The sequence below is a fragment of the Gavialis gangeticus genome, unplaced genomic scaffold (genome assembly GCF_001723915.1).
Source record: "Gavialis gangeticus isolate Ggan-Ray unplaced genomic scaffold, GavGan_comp1, whole genome shotgun sequence".
Classification (NCBI taxonomy): Eukaryota; Metazoa; Chordata; order Crocodylia; family Gavialidae; genus Gavialis; species Gavialis gangeticus.
In genome coordinates, this window is record NW_017729025.1 from 107,601,641 (window position 1) to 107,611,429 (window position 9,789).

The following is a 9,789-nucleotide window of genomic DNA, read 5'->3' on the forward strand; positions in this document are numbered from 1 at the left end:
TCTCATCCAAACAACACCCTATATGGTGTATATCCCATAGATGACTATACACTCCTCCAGGAGGCCATCATGACATAAGGGAGTATCTCACTCCACTTTATCTGATTGTCTTGGATTAAGGAGGGTAGCATGTCAACCACAGTATGGTTCCACTAATCCACAAATTGGGGATGATACGGTATGGTGTAGGTTTTGTTCGTCTCCAGAAGGTGACATACATGATGAAATAGTTGAGACTAAAAATGTCACCCCTGGTCATTGTGGAAGGATTGAGGTACACCATGGTAGTACATACATCTCTCAACAAACACCTTTGCCGCAATCTGAGGCTCTGATCGGGGACAGAGTAAGTTTTTGCCCACTTGAAAACATAGTCAGCCACTACTAAAACATACTTGTTTCCACACAGTGTAATAGTTAGGGGACCCTGAATATCCATTGCTATCCTTTCCAGGGGTTGTTCAGCCTGCATGGAGACCACGGGAGTCCTGGGATTATTCTTTAGTCCTTTTTGGATACCACACACCTGATATGATCTGCACCATTCCTTAACGTATGTACCAGATATACTTAACAGAAATTCCAAGACTCGACTTCTATTCCCACTGTTTCACCTTTAGGTTCAAGTTCCACTATATGAGGCCTATGGAATGAGGAATCAGCAGTATGGTGCTGTCTCTCAGGGGGGTGCACTATTTGGTAGTTGAACTCAGCGAGCTGTTCTATCATCTAGCCAGTTGTCCTTCAGGTTGCTAGAAATTGTGTAGCCACCAGAGAGAACTGTGGTCTGTTCTTAATGTGAAGCATCTTCCCAGAAGGAAGTGTCAAACATGTTTGGTAAAGGTCATCACAGCAAGCAGTTCCTTTCTTGTAGTTGCATATTGGTGCTCAGCTTTGTCTAAGGCTTGGCTTGCATATGCTAGTACCTTTTCCTAGCCCCTTTGACTTGTGACAAAACATCTCCAGTGCCAACATCACTTGCCTCAGTGTCCAGGAAGACAAGTAAATGAGGATTGGGAGACACTGATAGGGGTTAACATCAACCACCATTTTAGCTCTATAAAGGCATCTTGACATTCCCTGGTCCAGATGAACTCCACCTTATCAAGAGTTTATACAAGAGTCTTGCAATTGTAGCAAAATCTGCCACAAGTCTTCTATTAGTAATAGGAGTCTAAACCCAAGAAGGTGAACAGTTTTGTTACATTTTGAATTACTGGCAGGGCCTTAACGGCCTCCATCTTCTCTGGATCTGGGCCTATTCCCTCTGTGGAAATCATGTGTCCCAAAAAATGCATTTCCCTGCAAAAAAGCTGATATGTGGCATGTTTAATTTTTAAGTTGATTTCCTTCAGCCTCTTAAACATTTATTTTAGTTTCTTCATGTGCTCCTGAAAGATTCAGCCTATCATAATGATACCATCCAGGTACACCAGGCAGGATGTCCCTTGCAAATATGCTAACACAATCCATCAGTCTCTGAAAGGTACTAGGAGCCTTACATAAAGCAAAAGATCTAATAACAAACCAAAGAAGTCCTTTTGTGCAGAAATCTGGGTTTTTGGTTGTAGCCGTGTTGGTCTGAGGACATAAGCAGGCAAGGTTCTTCGAGTAGATGTGATATCTTTTATTAGACCCACTAACCAGCTTTTGGGCACAGCCACCCGTCTTCAGGCAAAGGGAGTCTCTGCTGTTCTGAGACTCCAAGAAATGAGAGAAGCTAAAAACGTGGCAGGATGTCAGTGAGAATGTAAATAGGTAGAAATTAGAAAGACAAAAGGTAAAGCAGAGAGGTAAAGCAGAGAGGGGAGGGGAAAGAAAGCAGGGGGAAAAAGGCTGAAGGGAGACATTACAGTGATAGAATACCAAGAAATGTTATATATCTCATTCAGTGCACCACATGTTCTGATGGAAAATGTGTAGGACAAACCAAACAACAACTGCGCACCAGAATGAATGCACACCAAAAATCTACCAAAGACAAGAATACCCAATTACCTGTGTGAGCACACTTCTCACAGGACAATCACTCCCTCTCCAATCTCTCAGTTCTAATCCTCAAAGGGAAATTACAAAACACCTTCCATAGGTGACCTTATGAACTTCACTTCATAAATCTACTGGATTCAAAAAATCATGGATTAAATATAGACATTGCTTTGTTTTATGACACATTACGAAGTGCCTGACAACTGATTCACCAAGGACCTGCGTGACCAGAACCTCTTATATTCTTCTTTTCACCCACTTTTTCCTCCTCCCCTCCCCTACTTTTCTGCCCTTTGTCTCCCTGATTTCCTATTTCATTCTTCATTCAGAGCCTGTTTTGTACCTTGTATTATTACCACCATCGTGTTTCCCTTTTTTTCTTTCCCCTGCTTTCTTCCCACTCCCTCCCCTGCTTTACCTTTTGTTTTTCCTTTTTTTACCTATTTATATTTTCACTACACCCTCTCACACTATGAGCTTCTCTCATTCCTGTTTTCCTGATTTCCAGCTATTTCCTTTTTCACTGACAGCCTCTTGGCTACTTTGTATTCTATCATTGTAAGGTCTCCCTTTAGCCTTTTCTCCTCTGCTTTCTTCCCCCTCCCGTCTCTGCTTTACCTTTCTGCTTTACCTTTTGTCTTTCTAATTTCTGCCTATTCACATTTTCACTGATATCCTGGAAAACTTTTAGCTTCCTTCATTTCTTGGAGTCTCAGACCAGCAGAGATTCGCCATGCCTGAAGAAGGGTGACTGTACCTGAAAGCTTGCCAAGAGCGTTTTTCCAACTACTCAGTTGGTCTAATAAAAGATATCGCATCAACTCAAAGAACCTTGCCTACTTTAGTGCAAAAAGATGCCTTAGCTCTGTCCTCTGGGTGCACTTCTACCTGCCAGTATCCACTAGCCAGATTAAGGGTGGAGAACCATCGAGCTTTGGCCAGGAGGTCTAGCATATCATCTATTTAAGGAAGGAGTAGGCTTCCTTAACAGTAACATAATTCAGTCACCTCTAATCCACACTGACCCACACACCTCCCCCTTTCTTCTACACTAGTGGTTCCCAACATTTTTTTGCTGCAACCCTAAATTGGCCACCAATGGGACCTCCCACCCCAGTTCCACAGGGGCTGCTGGGAGCAGAGTGTGACAGTGGCGGCAGCCCAAGGGTGGGGGTGGGGAAGCCGCCATTGCCCCCTTTGTGCACAGTAGCCCCGCCCTGCCTGCCTGCCCATTGCTCCCAGGCCACGTGCATGAGTGTGCATGTGTGTGCAGGCCCTTTGAGACCCTACTGAGGATGCCGCCACAACCCTGATTTGGGTCCTGCCCTGAGATTTGGAACCAATGTTCTACACCAACAGCCCAGGGGCAGCCCCCAGAGCTCTCTGCTCCATTTCTTGCAGCTACTAATCAAACTCCTGTAGGAAATGGATGGCTACTGTTTGAGGCCCCTGTTTGACAGGTTTGGCATTGCAAGTATTAATCTGGTGCTTTGTCAAGCCTATACGCCCTGGCCATAGTCTCCAAGGCTGAGCACATCTCCGTACTCCAAAAGGACGTCTTGCACTGAACCCATTTGCTCAGGCTCCAGGCCACAATGACTTAATTTGAACTTGCAATTCTAATTTTCCTGCATTCCATTGAAAGTTATCACCTGGCTCTCTAAGCTTCTGGCTTTCATATGAGCTCTGTTCTTTTACATCAACCAACCTCTCAGATCCAGGGTCCTTCTGCAAAAGAGCCACACCTTTCTCAAATGTCCCAATTACAGTGTTCTGATATGTGACCTGTGGTTCTGTTGATGTGTTAGCAACACAGAGTTGGAATTTTACCCCTGTGGCTGTTCCCCATTGCAATTCCCACTAGGAATCCCAATTCATCAGTGAACTTAGGTGAAAATAAGCATCCCTCTTCTTCACAGCATCATCTCTTCAGTTTGCCAGTGATCATCATCTCATTTCTAAGAGGTATTGTTAGATTCTTCTCCACTACCACTTCACATGCCCGCATTTGAACATCTGTGGTATACAAGGGAAAACACCTCCCCAGAAAGGAACATGAACAATCTGCAAAATTCATAGTGACTTGCTATTTTTTTAGGAAGTCAGTGCAATGGGGCATCTTGATTGGCATCCTTTGCTATAAGGATTTTACATGGCAGCTGTAGCCCTTCAGAGTTGATGGTTGTACTCTACTCTCCCAGCATTGGAAGTGCTTCTCCATTGGCTTCCTTGACCACTAGCTTACAGGGTTGAAGGCTTCTTTCTGTGTCAGTTGTAGCTTGCTCCCATACCTAGATATGTACAATGAATACCTAGGCACCTGAATCTAGGAGGAACTGGCAAGGAACTTCTCTTAGCTTTCCACCTGAAAAAACAGAAGTTAGTTTGCTAAAGACCTGTTTCAGATGTACTGGTTACACTTCACATCTTTTTCTAACAAGAAAACAATACTTGGTTCCAGCATTTTTACAGTATGTTGATAACAGTCACTCACAAGTCTCATAATCGGGATCTGAATCCAGGAGTTTTAGCACAGATGCACATACTTTAACCATCTAAGCTAAAAGATAAAATTGAGTAGCTGCTAATAATAGGAGGCTGTGGGTCAGAAACAAGAGGGATGCTCAAAACACTTTTTTCCCAGTGAGTTTTACTTCCGTTTAAAAAAACCCAGTTTTCTTTAAAAAAAAAAAACAAAAACAAAGAGGAAAAGAAACCCAATACTTTTTTTTTTTAGTTTGAAAGAACCACTTCTGTTCAGATCTGACATGAAAAATATCTGCTTCAAAAATTTTTGGGAATTTTCCAGAATGTTAGGCATTCTCACCCCTCCTTTAAGCCAGTCTCATAACCATTCAGGATCTAGTAAGATGAATAGATATTACAACAAGCCTCCAAACACGATAAATATTTCCCTTTATTTCATTGAAATATAAAGTGTCTATATTTCCAAAAGCGGCTTTTGTATCTTTCCTAAGGCAGACACCTCATCATTGCTCCTTCATTCTCTGAGTTCTTTGTTGTCTTAGATTCCATCCTTTTTTCAGATTTTTTTTATTTTCCCCACAAAAAGAACAAATGCATTCATTATATGAATGACTTTTATAGTTAAGATAAGGGCAACAGCAGACAAGAGAATAAAAGTAGTCTCCTCAGCCTTCCAAAAGGTCAGCTGCCTCATCTGCAGACAACATACCTCTACAAATTTTAAAGGTACAGTATGCAGAAAACAAGATAACAAGAGTTATATGACGTATAGTATATGTAGTAATAGAGAGAGGAATGAATAAAATCTTAGTTTTCAGTGCAGTCTTGCAAATATTATAGTTGGAAAAGAAAAATTTACTAAAGAATAGTGATGAGCTGTTTTCTCCGGTGCTTAATGGAGGCTATTTGTATGTATGTTTAGATGCTCAGCTATCCCCTTAAAATGTTTGTCTGTCTCCTTCCTGGTAAGGTCAGATATACTGCAAATACTTGCACAAAAGGAGAACAAAATTGCTATTTGAATGAATATTGTTCCTGTATTCTTCACACTGCTTTTTTTCACACATGGGAACAGTCTATAACCACAATTTTGTAAAGATTTTTAGCTAGCATTTGACAGTTAAAGCTACTTTTCAAGTGTACATTGAAGTTGTATTTATTAACTATTTCACTGTCTCTCTCTGAAGACAGTTCAATCTTGTGAATGACTTAAAGATCAGGGGAAAACTCCATTCAGCAGCTGGGTGGTGATAGCAAAGATTAGAATGCTAGCAGCTGTTGAAATACTCTCCCTCATACTATTTCTTGGTTAGAGACATCTGCAGAAGGCCAGGAAGATGGATAAATCCTTCCCTCACTCATATCTCTACAGAAGCTCCACTGTCCATTCCTTGTTATAAAACTGGATGAGTGTTTCAGGGATCATTAGAAGAACATGCTTCTGCCTGTGCTTAGTGCTCTACTCTTAAGGGATGCCTACCTCCTGCTTACTTTCTCCTACAAGAAGCACATGCAAGGATCCAGAGTTTTAATTCATCTTGCACTGTTCTGTGTGAGGCCTGTTTCTTGAGTTCATATACAAGTGTGGGTGAAGCACGGCTATGGATCTATGAGAATGAAAATACAATAGATAAAACTCCGGCAGAGGTGCAAAGGTAGAATGCTTTGAGCTGCTCAACTAAACAGTCAGATATTGTAGCAATTGTGATGCACCTCCACAATAATGCTGAAATTTAGGGTGAAAATTTCCATGCTCCTCATAGCTACAGACAAGCCTAACATGCACCTCATTTTCCTGATCAATTCATTGAGTCCACAATTTGGGCCTAACTGAAATAAACCTTTATCTTTCTTCTTTTTCATCCTTTGGGCTGTCACTGAAGATTTTCTGACTGATTTTTAATTTTGAAACATATATATTTTAAAGCTAGTATTCTATGGCACAGCACTTTCATTGCCTGACATTTTAAGGGTTGAGAGCAGGCACCCAGCAGGTGCTTGATGAGGGTGGCCATTTTAGAGCCCAGCTCTGAAAGCTGGGGCAGCAGTCTGCTGCCAGCCACTGAAGGAGTAATATCACTTGGCTGAGCTACGGCTCCTGGAATATCTTGGAGGTAAGAGCAGGAGCTATGGGGATGGCAGGAGGCTCCTGGTCCTGGGCATGACCTAAAACTGCACCCTGCCAGGGTTGGATGGCTTGGCAGGGCTGTTTATGGCAGAGCAGCCCCCGAGAAATACCAAGCCGATGACCTCTCCAATGTAAGGCAGGTAGGGGCAACTTAACTCCAGCCCTCACCATCTGGTGGGTAGTGTAGAGAGTTGTGGTAGGGGCCAGGCATGCTTATAAAGAAGCACCTGAGCCTAACAGGGGTGTAAGACCTTGTAGGCACCAGAGGGGGTGGGATTAGTGTGTGGGCCCACGTAGAGTAGGGTGCAGTAAGGCACCTGAAGCACTACACTAGTGGGGTGCAAAATAGGGCTGCAGAGGGTAGCTTGAAGGGCTGCACCAGGGTATACTGAGTAGGCCTGAAAGAACATCCTGAAGGGGAGTACATAGACGATCCCCAAGTGTGAGAGCATGAAACTAGTTGCCCAGTGAGGGGCAAGGGCCAGAAGCAGCACAGCATCGGCACAAGGTTACAAGATGTAAAATAGGTGAACTTGTGGGATCTGAAGTTCCTGCATGGTAGTGCCAGAGAGTGAGTAGCAAAACCTGAAGACCCAAGGGGGTCACTCAAAGGGAGCAAGGGCAGTAGGGAGTAGCCCAGTAATGGGCGGCATGCTAGAGATCCCTGAGAGAGGGCCAGCGTGAGTGAGTGTGTATGAAAGAGACCAACAAAGGACTGAGTTTGACCTGGCCTCAGACTGGGGAGTAATACCAATCTGGATGCCATCTTCAAGGCATGGGCCATGGTGTAGTGGAGGTATGGAGCAATGGATAGTAGCCCCTGACATTGGGGTAGTGAATGGGCAGCCTTCCACTTAATATATTATATTGTACATCGAGTTGTGCCAGGTGATTCAGGGCAGACTGCCCTAGACAGGTGGGAGGGCCAACATCAGACATGGCCCAGAGAGGCCCCCTATCACAACTGAAAAATAAATACAAGTGTATAATGGTTTTTCTTATTTATACTGAAACATTTTAATTGTTCTTAAATTAAATAATGGAAAGGAATAGTAATTCTTGAAGGTTAAAGTTATAATATCTCCTAGTAAAGGACAGTTGCAAAATAACTCTACAGCAAGCTCCTTCAGGCAATGTAAAAATGCTAAGAATTTGAGCAGCTGAATTCAGCAATGCTTAACCTTTGCTGCTCTGATGATACAAATATGTATGTAATTTGGAGGGTCATCAATCATTGTGGTAATTATCTTATAAAATACATGGAATTGTTCATAGCCTCATAAAGTTTTCATGATGATGAAAACAACACCCTTATTTTTAAAACTGGAACAAATCCAACTTGTGTTTAGATTAGTTCTCAGAAGTTCAACTGCTACCCTGAGTGTTCTCTGGTATCCTTCTACCCTATGTTAACAAATTTGGTAGGCAAATAAAAACAAGTCTTCTGATGCATCTTAACTCAGCTCCTAACCATAACTCCAAGCTATTCCTGCAGTGATGGTACTTCTTGTTCTGCTCCTTGACAGAACTGGGGTGAGAAATAATAAATATCAACAAAAAAAGAGAGGTTTTAATATATCCATTCTTCTGGCTCTCTTTGAAGAGGGTTCTAGTTTCGGGCATTAGAGAGAGCTACAAAACCTAAACTAGTTTGCTTTTCCAGCCCAATTCTGTTGTTGTTTCCTCCACCTCCCTTCAGTTCTATTCCAATCTTTAAAGTACCATATTTACTTGAATCTAAGATTAAGGTTCTTACCCAATTCAATATAGAGATGATTTGAGTACAAACTGGGCAGAGAAGGCAGAGCAACAGCAGCTGCAACTCTGACTTCAATGCAAGCATTCCCTGCCACCTGCCTCTCATAGCCTCTATTTGTGCCTGGCTGTTGCACTCCAGCTCTGGCTGGGGACCATCTCTGGCCTGGGGAAGGGAACATAGAGCATGTTCTGCTCCCTTGTATCTCTGTCCCCAGCTATGGGGCTTGGACCAAAGATGCTGCCACTGAAACTGCTGCTGCATGACCAGGCTGGGGCTGGAGGCAGCACATGGCCCATGCTTCTTGCCCTGGGCGAAACCAAGGCCACAGCTGGAGTGGAAAGGGGAAAGTAAGCAGTGCTGTTAGTTGGGGGTGGGTGTGGAGGTAATTTGAGAAGGCAGGCAGCAGAAAAGGCCAAGCAGGGGAAATCAGGCAGTAGGAAGGAGGCAAGTAGAGTGGGGGGACAGGTGCCTGAGGATGCAGGCCGTGCTGGAAGTAACAGATGTCAGGGAGTACATGAATGGATGGAGAAGATGGTAGGGAAAATAAGTGGCTGAGGATACTGGGCAGGTGGGAGAGGTGAAATGGGTGCAGGGAGACAGCTGAGGTTACAGGTACTTCAGAGCCATGAGGCATTGGGGGCACAAGCAGCTGGGGGAAAAACAGAGAGCAAGGAGCAAGGGTCAGGCCACTTGCCTGCCTCACCACCTGTCCCACCACCCTCATCTATCTCATGCCTCTGCTTGCCCCACTGCAGTGGTGAGGACAATAAATTTAAAACAACCCTCCAAAAATTAGATTCTAGACCAGGAAAAGTATCACAAATTTATAAATATGCTATGTCTAGAATCTAGTTATTAGGGGGTGATCTTAAATTCAGAAACATCTTGGATTTAGGTAAATACACTACTTGTTTAGTTCGTATAAAAGTATGAGACACACAGCCTGTACCCTAAGGTGCCATGCTGTCTAGCACAAATGGAGATGACTAAGTATATTCAGGTATCTTTAAAGAGATTAGAACTGAAAGATCTGCAGAAGAAATATGTTGCTATAATGTGTTTGAAGCTGAGAAGAAAAGTTATCTGATATGTGGGAAAAGGGAGAGAAGCAGGGTTCCCAAGCCAAAACAACTGTTTTACTGACAATCTGCATACTTTTTACTAACTAATTTTTTTTTTACTGATACATGTTAGCTGATTTATGTTTTACGTAATATAAATGTAACCCTTTTACCAGACCCTGAGCAAGGACTGAGTTTAAATTTAACACCAAACATAGTACAAATATTTACTGTATCTTTGGAAAGTTTCCATAGGATCTGTAAATTCTTGGGTTGGCAATCTTGGTTGACTGAGCAAAAGTTTTTTTTATAACATTGTCCCCCACCCCTCAGGAGCCCTCTAGGCAACCCCAGACACTCACCCC